Genomic DNA, 15,071 nt, shown 5'->3' with positions numbered 1-15,071 from the left:
TAAATAGCTTTCCAAGGGATCAAAGAGCATCAATTTGGGGAAATCATTTGTTAGGAAACAAAAAACACAGCTGCAATCAACTGGTTCTTTCTAGATATTATCTTGTCAGCAGGTTGGGTTGAGCTCTGATTTCTTGTTAGTCTATGATCAGTAGAAAAGGACTGTTTCTGAAAGGGAAAAGATACACATTTTGTTTATTAAATGTCATAAACGAGGTGCACTGTTTTCTTTGATAACACAAATGAGGATTTAGTCTTATAAAGCAATTTTCCCCCCTGGAATTTGCCCTGAGAAAACTGTGTTATGGGTGGATGGCTGCTGATCCCACCTAACTTAACCATGCTTGGGTTATCCTTGCCGACGCCACTCAGTGATGTCAAACATCTTGTGACACAGGTGTCCTAAAAAGTTTTGCTAACTGATGGGACTTTCAGTGGCCTTGAGTACAGAAATCAGTGCGTCAAAGCAAGTTCTTAGATTTAAAGAGAGTCTTCCCTTGGAACAGAACCACCTGAAACTATTCAAGGTTCTACATGCTTCAGTGACTGACTCATGTGACCAGAACGACACACCAGCTCACTGGGTAACGTCACAGAGGAAGAGGAAGGGGGACAGACTCAGGCAAATTTGCCAAATGCTGTCCTGTCTTCTAGTGTTGTTTTTCTATCTGCTCATCTTTCATTGTATTTAAAGCTTTCAAGAGAACACCAGATTGAAAGAGACTTTTATTTGCAAGACCAGCAAAGGAAAAAATATAAAATCCATCACTTACTCAGATAATTAGGAAAATATTTAATTGCTATACCACACCAATCCAATCCACATTGGATTACCAGTGGCAAACAGCAGAAGGCTGGGGAGTGGATGGGATTGCCTAGAGCACAGCTCTTGGTATTTTCACTCAGCCCTGGTATTCTTTCTTGAAGAGAAAGTAAATTAGTGCTCTAATATTAAACGGGAGTGCCCCAAAGAGCATACATAATATTTGAAAACCAGGGTTTATATTTGGAAAGCTTTAGAAAGTGATCTGGTGCATTTCTTTGTTGGTTTAAGGAGAGGATGAGGAGATAGATGGGAAAGTTGTGGTTAAGGATTTTGAAAGCTAACAGGTGGTTTGTTATTCCTCTTCTCATTTTAAGGCCCAGGTCTAAAGAATATCACCTCAAATCTTAGTGGGTTGAGGTTGAGGGGAAGGATGAAATAATGGCTAGTCAGTGGTTAGTGACAGGGTTCAGATAGCAATTCAAAGTTTATAATAAGTTCATAAACTTCTGGAAGCCCCGAAACCCACCTGAATTGGTCACAAGAAAGCCTCTCATGAGATTCTTCAGTTACTTCCTGCTCTAATCAGGACATATATATGTAAATGTCTTTTACCAGTGTATCTTCACCTTCACTTCCAGGAGAAATGGGATGTGTAGGTATGATTGAGATGTAGAATGAAACAACATATTTCACATATTATTATTTGATGACTATTTCTATAGCTTCTATCATAAGCCTTTGGTAGTCAATAAGCTCTGTTAATTTGTTTGAAATGTAATTTTAATAGAGCTTGTTCTATCTCCCCTCATATTTATTTATTTATGTAACTATGTGCTTATTTATGAAAGATTAATAAAAGGGCAGAGCAATCTGGTGTCCAGAGATATGGACATAAAAATGCCATAATCTTTTCATGTTTTAGGGAGAAAAAGTGTAGCATGTCTGAAGAGACATGATTTTACCTTTATCAAAATCCCTATAGGAAATGATAAAGCACATTTTAAAGACTTTTTTTCTAAAAAACAAATATAGTAACTGGCTTAACAGAGGGAAAAACAGATAAGACTAACATTTAAAATGTCTATATTTTTCTCCAGGGAGCAACTACTTAGTACTATGAAGAATGGCAAATATTAATATTTTCAGTTTATAGGGAAAGTCTGAAACTTATACCAAAAGTTTCAAAGCCCTGAACCTTGAGCCTTTGCCAATACACAACATTTATTTTTGGCTCTGTGTGTGCTCAAAGAGTTTGATTATACTGAGCTTTATGTAGCCTTTGATTTTTGTCCAAAAGTTTTGTCCAGCACTCCTAACGAGTTCTCCTTTCAGACAGGTTAGTGGCCTTTGCATAGGGACTGAAATGTTTGTAGCAGTTTGGCTCATTTTAAATAAACATATAAAACCAATGATGGCAATGGAGAAAATACACAGGAACACAGCTCTGGGGCCTGTGTCACAGCGGCCATGATTCATCAGTAAGGCAGTCAGAGTTCCAGAGTAAATAATTTCCATTTTACCACTGGACTGGAAGATAGAACTGATTTAAAAAAATTAAGTTTAAGAATTTTGACATCTTATACTTGGGACTATTTTAGAAATACATATATTTAAACTTCCTGGTGCCTAAAGTACTTGGGTGGAGGAGATCTTACCAGTGAGGAAAAACTCTCCAGGGGCTAACCATGAGGGTAAGAGGTTACAAAAACTTGATTATGAAGCCTAAGCACATCTAGTTAATAAAGGACAAAGATATTTCTCACAAAAAGGCAAAAATAATCAAACTCATTTTATTTTGTTTTAAATTTGTTGAGTCCAATGATTAAATTTTTCTAAGGTAAAGTCTGAGTGATCCTATACTCCTTGAATTTAATGAATGGTAGGTTGTGGTTATTAATTTATTCAAACACATATCAAAGAATTTTGAAAACAAACAACTATGCTAATTTAGTATAGTATCCAAAAGGTGTGGAGAGGCTCAGAGTTCTTATTCAAGCAATGATAAAAATTTAGATAAGAAACATTTTTGAGAATGTGTAATCGAGCTACTAGATGTGCAAGGAGAACCTCATGAAAGTTCCAGCCAATCATTCAGTCATCAGTGATGAATTATCTATCTATATGGCAAGTGCTGTGCTAGGCAATGGATCTATGAAAATGAAGAATTGAAACTGAGTCATTCACCATCCAGGGAGCGTCTGAATATATATCAGATTATTGTAATACACCATGACAAGTGCCACGACAGAGGTATCAATGGGGTACTGTAAGAAGACATAGGGAGCAAAAGATAGCACTTCACTCAGAGAACTAGGAAAGGCTCCATAGCTGAGTCAACCTTTAATTAAGTCTTGGAGGATGATCAGGCATATTCCTGATGAAGAAAGAGCTGTCATTCCAGGCAAGGGAACTGTCTGTTCCAACATATGGAACCCTAAAATCACCAGGTCTTTTAAAAAAGCTTAATGTTGCTGGATTATAGTTAGCTAATAGATGAGTACAGGGTGGGAGATGGGATTTGTGGGTAGATTCTCCCATTATTATCCTGCCTTATCCATGTCTGCTCATTCAGTTTATAAAATTAGACTCAGTGATCTCTAGGTTTCAAAATTCTAAAATCTTATGAAAGGAAAAAAAAATCTGTTCTTAGTTGGAAGGAAAGAGCTCTTTGGGGTGAACAAGGGTGTGGGATTGTTTCCATGAAAATGAAGATTTGCAGCTGCCTCACATAAGCTACATTAACAGTAAAAAGAAAAAAAAAAGAGAACTTTTTTTTTCTATTATTAGTATGTTTTGTCATGTGCCTCTAGCACTATTTGGAAGGAAAATGACAATTTTCTCTCCAATACTAGATATTTTTCTTTTCTTTTTTTTTTTATTAGACTCCTTCAGCAAAAGGAAAGTTTTTGTCCTTTCCTGAACAGAAAGTATGTATTTTAACACCAGTTAATCTACCTCTAAGAACCAATTCAGTGTCTCTTATAGATAGGTACATAGGCAGGAAATTTAGAGTCCAACTTCTGGGTGGAGTACCCTGTAACAAGATTCTTTTCAGAAACCAAACTGAACCTCAAGTTATTGGGATGAGAGGAATGACATGTAAAACTGATATCCTGCTAATGAGTAAAAGAAAAATAAAGAAAAAACAGAAAATATTCCCCACACAGTATATAATCTCAATTAAAAATGCAGAAGTTGGTAAAATAAAAAACGTGGGTTATGAAAAACAAAAACACCTGAGACTTTTTTTTTTAAAACACATTATACCGAAAATTATGTGAGTCACATTCATGGGGAACGAAGGAGTCTATTGGTTACTTAAATAATTAAACTTTAACTCAAAATCACAGAGACTGTAGCTAAACTTTGAATTGAAACTCTAAAAACAGACAACTACTTTTTCAAATGATATTTCATTAGAGTGTAGTTATACAAGTAGTTAAAGGAAATTGGAAGAAAGTTGTTATCTGATTTTTTGAAACTTGGATCTTAGCTAATTTTTTTTTCTTTTGGTCTCAAACTCCTAAGGAGTACTTGACATGTTTTGCCTCTTTGAGATCAATATAGACCACAGATTGTTCTGACATGAGCAACTTCAACTCAACACCCTTACAATCAATCTTTAGTGGAAAAATAAGCTGTCAGATGAGAAATCTTTGCATTTCCCTGTTCCCTGACTCTCCATAGCAGACCTCCACACCTTCATGCACCCAAAGCTTAGCCACCCTTTATGACTGAATTCAAGCCATCTCTCTGTAAGATGTCTACTTGATCATGTCTGCTTGAGTAATTGCTTTCTGCTCAGACATTCTTCAGGATCTATTTCCCATAATTTAACTGGCAACAAGTCCCATGTTAGTTCTTTTTATTATCCTGGATCTCTTGTACTATTGACTTGCAGTATGAGCAGGTGTTTGTGCCTAGTCTCCTCAACGAGATCATTGTTCCTTGAAGACAGAGACCTTTTCTTCTTGGTGCCTTTACAGAGTTTAGTTCAGCAAATATTTGGTGATTTGAAAACTGATTAATTCAACAAACATTTACCAGGCAGCTACCATGAGATGAATTGACATAGACCCTGTGTCTTTTTCTAGGTTTGTAGTAAAGGCAGACAGTCAACCCAAAGTCAATTCAATGTAAAGATCTTCATCTTCCATAGATAAGTTTTTTATAAGTTAGTAATTTGAGAATTTTTATTTAGCAAAAAGAAGAAGAAAGAGGAGGAGAAATTGAAAATTTTAGAGGACTTTAAAAATCTAAATGTTTATATTCTCTTCCATCTCTTTAACAGCATTACTGTTACATCATATATTTATGGCTAATGGTGTAATGACAGAAGGGATATACATTACTGCTCTGAGCTTAGGGGCTCCCAACAATGCACATGAACCAAATGTGAGCCTCTGTCTGAAAAAAATCTGGTGATTTGTGTGACATCATTTTGTTGCTACCCCCCAATAACATGATATCTAATCAATAACCTGGTAGAAAGGACATAATATGGGAGTTTGAGTTAGATCATCTGCTTTTGAACCTAGCTATATTGTTTAATGAAGTTACTCAGCTTAAGTTCTTAGAAACCTGCAGATAATTATGATGATGATAATTATAAAGTCTGTCTTCACAGTGTTGGTATAAAAAATAAAGGAGATAAGTGTAGGGAAAGGGTATTTGCAAACCGTAAAGTCCTTTTGGCTATGACTGTAGATGTTTTGTTGGCCCATCACCCCTCCACAATTCATTCAACAAATATTCATATCATAAGCTAATAATTGGATATTTTTCTGTTACATATATTGGGATTTTAAAACAACTAGTCATGGCAATTAAATGACAATATTACCACATGATTTTTAAATTCCCTTTTAGAGTAATGCTTTTTAAAAGCTGTGGATATGGGAGATCGGGCTCCTCATTTCCTCATATTTTAAGTAAGGTAGTAACTATTTAATCACAGACTTACGTTCCTTTAATTGATTTCAAACATCAGCATAAAATATACTGCAAAAGCCTTATTATAAAACAGAAGACATTTACTATATTTCTTTAAAAAACAATAGTTCTTAAATGCCTACAAATGATTGGTATAAAAGATTGAGGTATCAGATCAGCCAATTCCAACCCATACAATAAAAAAAAAAAAAGAATTTATCTGGTAATAATAGGCTGGAAACAAAAAGAACTGAGACTAAGCACTATGTCCAAGCTAGTAAATTTATTTATCACCAGAGCAGAAATCAGAAATTCTGAAACTACTTTACATGCATACTAGGGTTGAACAAATAAGTAAATGAATTATAGCTAGTGAGAGCCAGGTTTCTCACTGTTCAGATAAAAAGTTAAAAATAAGTAGGAAGAGAAATTAGAATGGACCCTGTGGTTTTGGATTAGAGTCAGAGATATCAGTATGAATTCCTGTTTATTTAAATATATATGCAAATAGAACTAAAAGTGATTTTAGCTATGTGTGTATATGTGAATTAGAACACATACATATATTGGCTCAGCAGCAGTAACACCCCAATATAAGCACACTCAGTGCCAGATTTTGGTTTCTAACTATCATTCTGCAATAAAAGAAAGCAGGCTCCTTGGAGAAATGGCTTATTCTATGGCTGGGGCGAGGAAAACAAAAAAATGAGCCGGGAGCATCTTATAGTGTCAGGATATAAGGAAATGCTAAGGAAGAAGGATGAAGAGAAAAAGGAAAAGGAGGAAAAGAAAAAAGAGGAGAAAGGACATATCAAAGGATACTGGAGCCAACTCGAAAGAGCTCTCTATTGACAAATCTGGAACAATTTGAAGAAACAAACAATGTCAGTATTGGGTTAAATATGTATTGATGAGTCTGTATTGGTATAAATGATTAAATAAATGAATGAGGAAATGAAAAGGGACAAATCTTCCTTATGTAAGAATGCCAAATAATATATGTAGCTGTTCCCATCTCTAGAAGTTAGAGCTTGATTCCCCTACCTTTGAGTGTGGCTTGGATATAGTGACTTGTCACCAAAAAAAACAGAGAATGGAAAGGGAAAAACCATAAATTTATGGAGGAGAAACTTGGTAGACATCCTAGGTAGGTGACCAAGTTTAACCTCACCATGTGGATATCACCCATCCCCTAACATCATGTGAAGAGAATAATGATCCACCTCTGTGGTATTCTTACCAAAAACCTATAACCCCCATGTGATAATGAAAAAAGAAACCCCAAATATGGGACTAGCCCAAAATGAGATAAAGTCTCCAAAATATCTAACTTCAAAAGTGAAGTCTTCAAAGTATCAGTCATGAAAAATGAGGGAAAATTGTTATAGACCAGAGGAGAAGCTAAGGGGAAATGTGATAATTAAATGTAATTTGGCTTCCTGAAACAGGAAAAAAAAGACATTTTTTTAAAATGTGAAAACAAAATAAAGTCCGTAGTTTAGCTAATAGTGTTATTTCTTCAAATGTACATGATGACATAATATGTTAGCATTAGGAGAAACTGGGAGAAGGGTAAGTGACATCCAATATCTACAATTCTTTGCAACTTTTCTGTAAAATCTAAAATTACAGCAAAATAAAATGCATGTTTAAAAAAACTCTCATATTTGTCAATAAAAAAGAGTTAGGTACAAGTGCATGCTACAATCTGGATGAATCCTGTGAACATTATATTAAGTGGAAAAAAAACCCAGTCACAAAAGGCTGTATGTATGTATGATCCTATTTGTCTGAAATACTCAGAAGAGACAAATTCATAGAGACAAAGTAGACTAGTGGTTTCCAAAGACTGGGGAGAGAAGAGGAAGGGAGAATAGTATAGGTCTCTGTGGTGGGCAGGGAACAAAAATAGTCTAAAATTGGTTGTGGGGATAGTTACACAACTCTGTGAATATACTAGAAACTGTTGAATCATTCACTTTAAAAAGGTGGATTGTATGCTATATGAATTATGTCTCATTAAAACTGTTATTAAAAGAAATCTCCATGGGAGCCTTTATCTATGGCTGGATGTTGAAATTCAAACATTATCATTTTTTATTACTATCAGTTTTTCTCCATTTCTTGGTTCTGCCTTCCTTTTTGCTGGTGACTCCCCCAGGCTCCACATGGAACCTCCCGGTTCACATTGTGTTCACTTGCCAGCAGTTCTGGTGACATGAGCCATCTCTCTCCCTTTGGTCCCTACAAAAAATCTCATTTCACTTTGTTGGTTCTGATTGGATGGTGAAAAAGTTCTTAAACTCCCTCCACATTGGTATGATGGGGCAGGGATAAAAGGGGTGGACCAGTTTGGGTAGTGTTGATAGTTACTCAGGAAAACAAATAAATGGTTGTATGGTTACCAGGACAAATGTGAATGAATGGGGACGAGCACAGTCACATATATCTGCTGTAACTTTCCTGTTCCCCATATAGAAGTTTATAGAAAGTAATCTTTAACTTAAATATATTAAATGGATTTCCCTTAAAAAAGAAAAGAAATATCTGTCTTTTCTAAAATTTTCTCTCAATATTCACCAAAAAAACCACAACAAGAATAAGAAAAAAAATCGTGCCAGTTTTTGAGATGCTCTCAAATGCAAAAGACAAAACTGGGCAGGTGCTCTTCTTTTATAACAATTTAATTAGTTTTTAAACTTCACTCAAGGCAACATTATACACCACCAACTAAAATGCAAACCATTTCAGGCTAGATGAAAACTGTTCAGTGCTGTGGCTATTAGCCACATGTCACTCTTTTAGATACAGATTAAAATTTGTTAAAATTCCATGCAACTAAAAACTCAGTAATGGTCCCATTACCCAGGAGGTCACTGACCGCATGTGACTGTCTAATGGCTAACACGTTGGACAATGCTGTTGAAAACTATTCTCAGCATGGTGGGTCATTCCAGTATGCAGTAAGTAATGGTTTAAGCTATTATATTTATTTCTAGAATTGTATCACAGATCAGATACCTAAAAACATCTCCTATAAGACAACTTAATTACCCAGATAAAAGGCCATTCTAAGAAGGCTACAGAGAAGGCTCACGATTCTTTACCTTCCTCTACTTAATATCCAGTTTTATGAGTTTGGCTGATGCTCTTTAGTGGCTATTGATAATGGTCCCATCTAGGCATGACATTTGAGTCCTTCGTGGCCAGACCCCAGAGTGTCTCTCACTAGTGCAGTCACCTCTCCCCCTACCTGAGTAGACAGTTCCCTCTCAACATCATCTTGATCACTGGCCTAGTACCTCTGGCTGTATGCAGCCCTATGTGCATGCCTGGATGGAACCAAAGTAATTTGCTCCTGGTCACTGCTGCTGGGACCACAGATAAACAGTGGCCCTTTCTGCTGCCACCAGAGCCAGCACAACTATTACGCTGAATCTTTTTAATTGAGATATAAGTGACATATAACATTGTGTAAGTTTAAGGTATGCAATATGCTGATTGATACAAATCTCTATAGTGCAATATGGTGACCACCTTAGCCTTAGCTAACACCTCTGCCAGGTTACATAATTACCATTTCTTTTTTAGTGGTGAGAACAATTATGATCTAGTCTTTTAGCAGCTTTGAAGTTTATAACTTAGTATTATTGACTATAACATAATGATTCACCCCCTCTCTCTTTCTCTCTCTCTCTCTCTCTCTGTTTAAAAGATTTTACTGGGCAGCCTGGATGGCTCAGCAGTTTAGCACTGCCTTCAGCCCAGGGTGTAATCGTGGAGACCCAGGATTGAGTCCCGTGTTGGACTCCCTGCATGGAGACTGCTTCTCCCTCCGTCTGTGTCTCTCTCTGTCTGTGTCTCTCATGAATAAATAAATAAAATCTTTAAAAAAGATTCCAGGACCCCAGGATCACGCTCTGAGCTGAAAGCAGACGCTCAACCACTGAGCCATTCAGGCATCCCAACAAAATGATTCTCTTACTGGAATTGTCAGACATATAAAAATCGGGTGCAGAGCATACACCTGGTTTACCTTGGTCCTCTTTGTTTTTCTCGGCTTCTCAGGAAACAGAAAAAAACAGGGATCTCTGCGTAATAGCCTTTTCATTCCCCAGGACCAAGCTTTGTGGTTGCCTTCCCACAAGTTAGAAAGAAGAGCCGAGCAAACATACAGGTTGTCAGATAGGCACATTTCTATTGACAGCCTTGTGCCTATGCTTTCCCCATCCCGATAATCCCAGCTACCAAGCCCATGTTCATTCATATCAACTTTTCCTTAGGATCCCAACTACTCTGGCTCATACAAATCTGGGTCCCTAGAGACAAGGCCTTTGCACACTCACCAACAGCACTCTACATAGCACCGGGTGACAGTGAATGACGTCACATTACTTGATTACCCGATAAGCCTTTTACAGACCTCACTGTAGAGTTTCACTTTTTCAGCCATGCCATTCAAATGTGAAAATGTTTTTATAAAATGACTGCTTGGAGCGTTTCCAAAAATTATTTATTTTTTTTAAATTTTTTATTATTATTTTTTTTTATTATTTATGATAGTCACAGAGAGAGAGAGAGAGGCAGAGACACAGGCAGAGGGAGAAGCAGGCTCCATGCACCGGGAGCCCGATGTGGGACTCGATCCCGGGTCTCCAGGATCGCGCCCTGGGCCAAAGGCAGGCGCCAAACCGCTGCGCCACCCAGGGATCCCCTACTTTTTTAATTTCAAACTATAGGATATAGAAATAATTCAGATTTCCATAACTGAATAAATTACAATCATTACTAAAATCATTAGTTTAGGTTTGTGCATAACAGCTTTATGGAGGTGTCATTGACATGCACTACTACCATGTTTCTGATATACAATTTGATAGGTTTTGACATATATGAAACCATCAGAATCAAGATAGTGAATTACCACCAAAAGTTTCCTTGTGTCCTTTGCAATCCTTGCTCTTCTATCTCCACATCTACCAAATAACCTACCCCTCCCAAACCCTAGACAACCACTGATCTGCTTTCTATCATTATAAATTACTTTCTATTCTCTAGAATTTATGTAAATAGAATTATACAATATGTCTGTGTGTGGGAGTCTGGCTTCTTTTATTCAGCTTAAGTATTTTGACATTTGTCTATGCTATGTGAGTTAATAGCTCTCTCTTGTTTTCACCTGCTGAGGATTACTCATTATATGGATATGCCACAATTTATATACACATTTACCTGGTAATGAACATTTGGGTTGTTTCCAGTTAGGGAATATTACAAAGTGTGCTATGAGCATTCATATTTAAGACTTTGCGTGGACCTATGTTTTTGTTTCCTTTGGTTAAATACGTAAGAGTGGAATGGCGGAATCAAAGAATACGTATATGTTTAACTAATTGAGAAATTGCCAATTTGTTTTCCAAAGTTTTGTACCATTTTTCATTACCCCCATTAGAGAATGGGAGTTCCAGTTAATTCAACAACTTTGCCAACACCTGGTAGAATTAATCTTTATAATTTCAGCCATTCTTATAGGTATGACGTGGTATCTCATTATTTTTTAACTTGACTGATCTATGATTCTATTGACTGATCATGTTGAGCATATTGTCATGTGCTTATTTGCCTTCCACATCTTCTGTGGTGAAATTGTTTAAATTTGGGGCCCATTTTTAATTTTTAACTTCTTTCCAGCTTTAAAATATAATTGACATATAATATTGTGTAAATTTAAGGTGTGTGCAATGTGATGATTTGATACATATATATATGGTGAAATGTTTACCACAATAAGGTTAACACAGTCTTCATTTCGCATAAATACTACTTGTTGTATTATGGTGAGAACATACTCTCACAGCAATTTCAACTGTACAGTACAGCATTATTCACTTAGATTCCCTGAATTTAGATCTGGAAGTTTATACTCTTTGACCACCATCTCCCTATTTCCCCCACCCCTCACCAATCACTATCCTATTTTCTATTTCAATGAATTGGATGTTTTTAGATTCCACATAAAAGTGAGATCATGCAGTATTTTTCTCTGTTTGACTTATTTCTTTTAGCATAATTGTCACAAATGGCAGGATTTCCTTCCTTTTTTTGTGGCTGGATGATATTCCATTGCATATGTATGTATGTATGTATATTATATATTATGTTATATATATTCATCTGTTGTTGGACACTTAAGTTGTTTCTGTATCTTGTTTGCCTGTTTTTTTTTTAATTGTATGGTTTTCATATTACTGAGTTTTATTTATTCATGAGAGACAGAAAGAGAAAGAGAGAGAGAGAGAGAGAGAGAGAGGAGCAGAGACATAGGCAGAGGGAGAAGCAGGCTCTTCGCAGGAGCCCTATGCCAAACTCGATCCCGGATCCCAGGATCACGATCTGAGCTGGAGGCAGCCGCCCAACCGCTGAGCCACTCAGGTGTCCCCATATTACTGAGTTTTGAGAATACTTTACATACACGTCCTGGATACAAGTCAGGTATGTGACTTGTACATATTTTCTTTCAGTCAATGGCTTGCTTTTTTCATTCTCTTAAGATGCCCTTCAAAGAGCAGAAGTTTCTTAATTTTGAGAGCCCGGTTTGTGATGTCTTATTAATGGATTATGTTTTTGGTGTTTTATGTAAGAAAACTTTGCTTAGTCCTAAGTATCAAAGATTTTCTCCTATGCTTTCTTTTAGAAATTTTATAGTTTTATTTTATATGTAGACCTATGATCCATTTTGAGTTGAATGATGTGAAGTAAGGATCACAGTTTGTTTTTGTTTTGCTTTTAATTTGCACATGGATATCCAATTTTCCTAGCACTTCGTTGAAAAGACTATTCTTTCTCCACTGAATTGCTTTTGTACTTTTGTTGAAAGTCAATGGACCATATATGTGTGGGTTTATTTCTGGACTCGGTACTTTGTTTACTCTATTTGTCTATTCTTAAGCCAATATCACATTGTCTTGATGACTACAAGTTCACAATCTGCAATTTAGATATTGTAAGTTCTCCAAAATAGTTCTTATTTTTCAAAACTGTTTTGGCAATTCTAGGTCTTTTGCTATTAATTATAAAATCAGTTTGTCAATTATATAAAAACAACCTGCTGGAATTTTGACTGAGATTGCACCAAATTTATAAGTAAATTTGGGGAGCAAGAAAGTAATAATATCGAGTCCTCCAAAACATGAAATCTTCCTAAACATATATTTAGGTATTCTTTAATTTCTCTAAGCAATGTTTGTACTTTGCAGTATACAGGGTTCACACTTTTTTTATGTTTATTTCACATTTTAAATTTTATTATAAATGGTATTATTCTTAATTTCCAATTATCAGTTGCTGGCACATAGAAATATAATTTTTGTATTGTTGTTGCCTCCTTCATCCTTTTAAAAAATTTTATGTAAGTAATCTCTACACCCAACATGGGGCTTAAACTCACAACCCCAAGATCAAGAGTCAGATGCTCTTCCAACTGAGCCAGTCAGACACCTTGTATTCTCTATCCTTGATAAGTTTGTTAGCCAAATAGCTTTTTTATAGATTCCATTAGATTTTCTGTGTATATAATCATGTTGGTTGCAAATAAAGACATTTAGTTCTTCCTTTTCTATCTTTAAATTATTGTTCTTGCCTCATTGCACTGGCTAGAACCTACAGTACAATGTTGAGTAATAATGGTGAGAGTGGACATTTTTGACTGCTTCTGATCTTACAGAGAAAGTTTTTAGTCTTTCATCATTGAATATGATGTTAGCCATAGTCTTTTTTTTTTTTTTGTAAATGCCCTTTATCAAGTGGAGGAAGTTCCCTTCTATTCTTAGTTTGGTTGGAGTATTGTACTTTTAATCAGGAATGGATGTCAGATTTTGCAAAATGATTTTTCTTCATCTGTTCAGATGATAATATGGTGGTTTTTTAGTCTATTTATATGGTGAGTACATTGATTTTGGATTGTTAAACCAATCTGCCTACCTGGGATTAATAGGGCTTTTAAACAGAGAAATACATCAAATTGGATTTGAGTTTACTTTACTTGACTACTTAGTGATTGTATCACAGTTTACTAACTCATGAAAGATTAGTTGTTTCTCTAGCTATGACTGCTCTCAATATATCTCAAAAACTTAATTTTTTAGAGTGAAATAATCTTAAAACATAAAATTTGTAATGATAATTGGTTTTCCAAGGTTAAATGCGATGCGTTCTTTTCTTCAGTCTTCTTAGAAATAAGAAAATATCTGAAGTATCAACTTTTTATGAGCTGTTAGGCATTTTCAACCACATAAGTTTTCAGTCTAGGACAAAGTATTTTGTGTGGTTCCACCTGTTTACATAACTCTCTTTCTCCCACTCCATTTTGTGAGAACATTGGTTGGGAACTAGTGTAAATCAACTCCCCTTTGGAGTCATTTTCCCCAAAGGAGGTGGCAGGAACACTGCTCTGGGTGACCCTGGTAGTCCACAGAGGGACATAAAAGGATTGAGCAATAATACCACCCATTAGCTACTGCTTCCCGAGAGATGTACAGGAAATGTTCGTGATCAAATTTCAGTTGAAACTCAGGGCAGGAAATGACTATTCTCATCAAAGGGGATTTAAAAGATTCCCTCAGGCCTCAGAAGGCAGTGAAGCTGATTGTACTATTGAACAAGTTGCCAAAGTGAGAAGGCAGATAATGAGCTCTTGAGTTGGAGACACAGAGCCAATCAGCCATCAGCCATTTTATTAACCAGTAAATCAGGAGTAGACTGGAAGGAATCCAAGCTCTCAAAAGAAAAGAAATGATCAAGACATAACTTTCAAGAACATCAAGCAAACATGCAAGCAAAGACTAGGAGTTTTTGCAAGACAGTGTCTATTTAGTATATGATTTTGGGTTACAGAGACTGGGGTGTGAGTACTGCCTGCACAACTTCTGATCTGTGCCTCTTTTCATTTTCTTTCTGAGCCTCTATCAGTCTTCTTATTTATATTATCATAAGGTGAAGTACAAAACGCAACTGGTACATAGTTGTAAAAGGAGAAAGATGCTATACCTACTCTGAAGTGACTTCTAAGGTCAGATTCTGTTCAATGGAAAGGTGCTTCAAGTTGCTGAAGACTCAACTGGTTGGTACGTGGTAAAAGTAAGAACTGGGGAGTGCTGACTTGCTTTGCAGGTCACAGAAACAGAGTTTGGAATTCTCAAAACAATCTTGGCAGAACAGGCATAGAGAAGTGCATGGTAGTAGAGAAAACCTGAGAGGAAGACTGAGTGAAGAGCCAGTGAGAAATTTTCCATGTTCAGTGCAACAGCATTTCAACAGCAGGAATGACATATTTTAAATGAAAAGTTTATAGAACTTCCCTATATATTGAACAGTTA

The 15,071-nt window shown here is 36.1% G+C and overlaps 1 long non-coding RNA gene across 1 annotated transcript in view; it reads right to left on the bottom strand.

Moving 5' to 3' along the window:
- Positions 1 to 80: 80 nt before the first annotated feature.
- LOC140599671 (uncharacterized) overlaps positions 81 to 15,071 on the bottom strand; it is a 31,537-nt gene continuing 16,546 nt past the window's right edge. The window contains exon 4 of the long non-coding RNA XR_012002587.1: positions 81 to 167. This is a non-coding gene — a long non-coding RNA (uncharacterized lncRNA). The remainder of the gene's footprint in view (positions 168 to 15,071) is intronic.

The sequence above is a fragment of the Vulpes vulpes genome, chromosome 7 (genome assembly GCF_048418805.1).
Source record: "Vulpes vulpes isolate BD-2025 chromosome 7, VulVul3, whole genome shotgun sequence".
NCBI classification, from domain to species: Eukaryota; Metazoa; Chordata; class Mammalia; order Carnivora; family Canidae; genus Vulpes; species Vulpes vulpes.
This window is presented reverse-complemented; position numbering and strand designations above follow the sequence as displayed.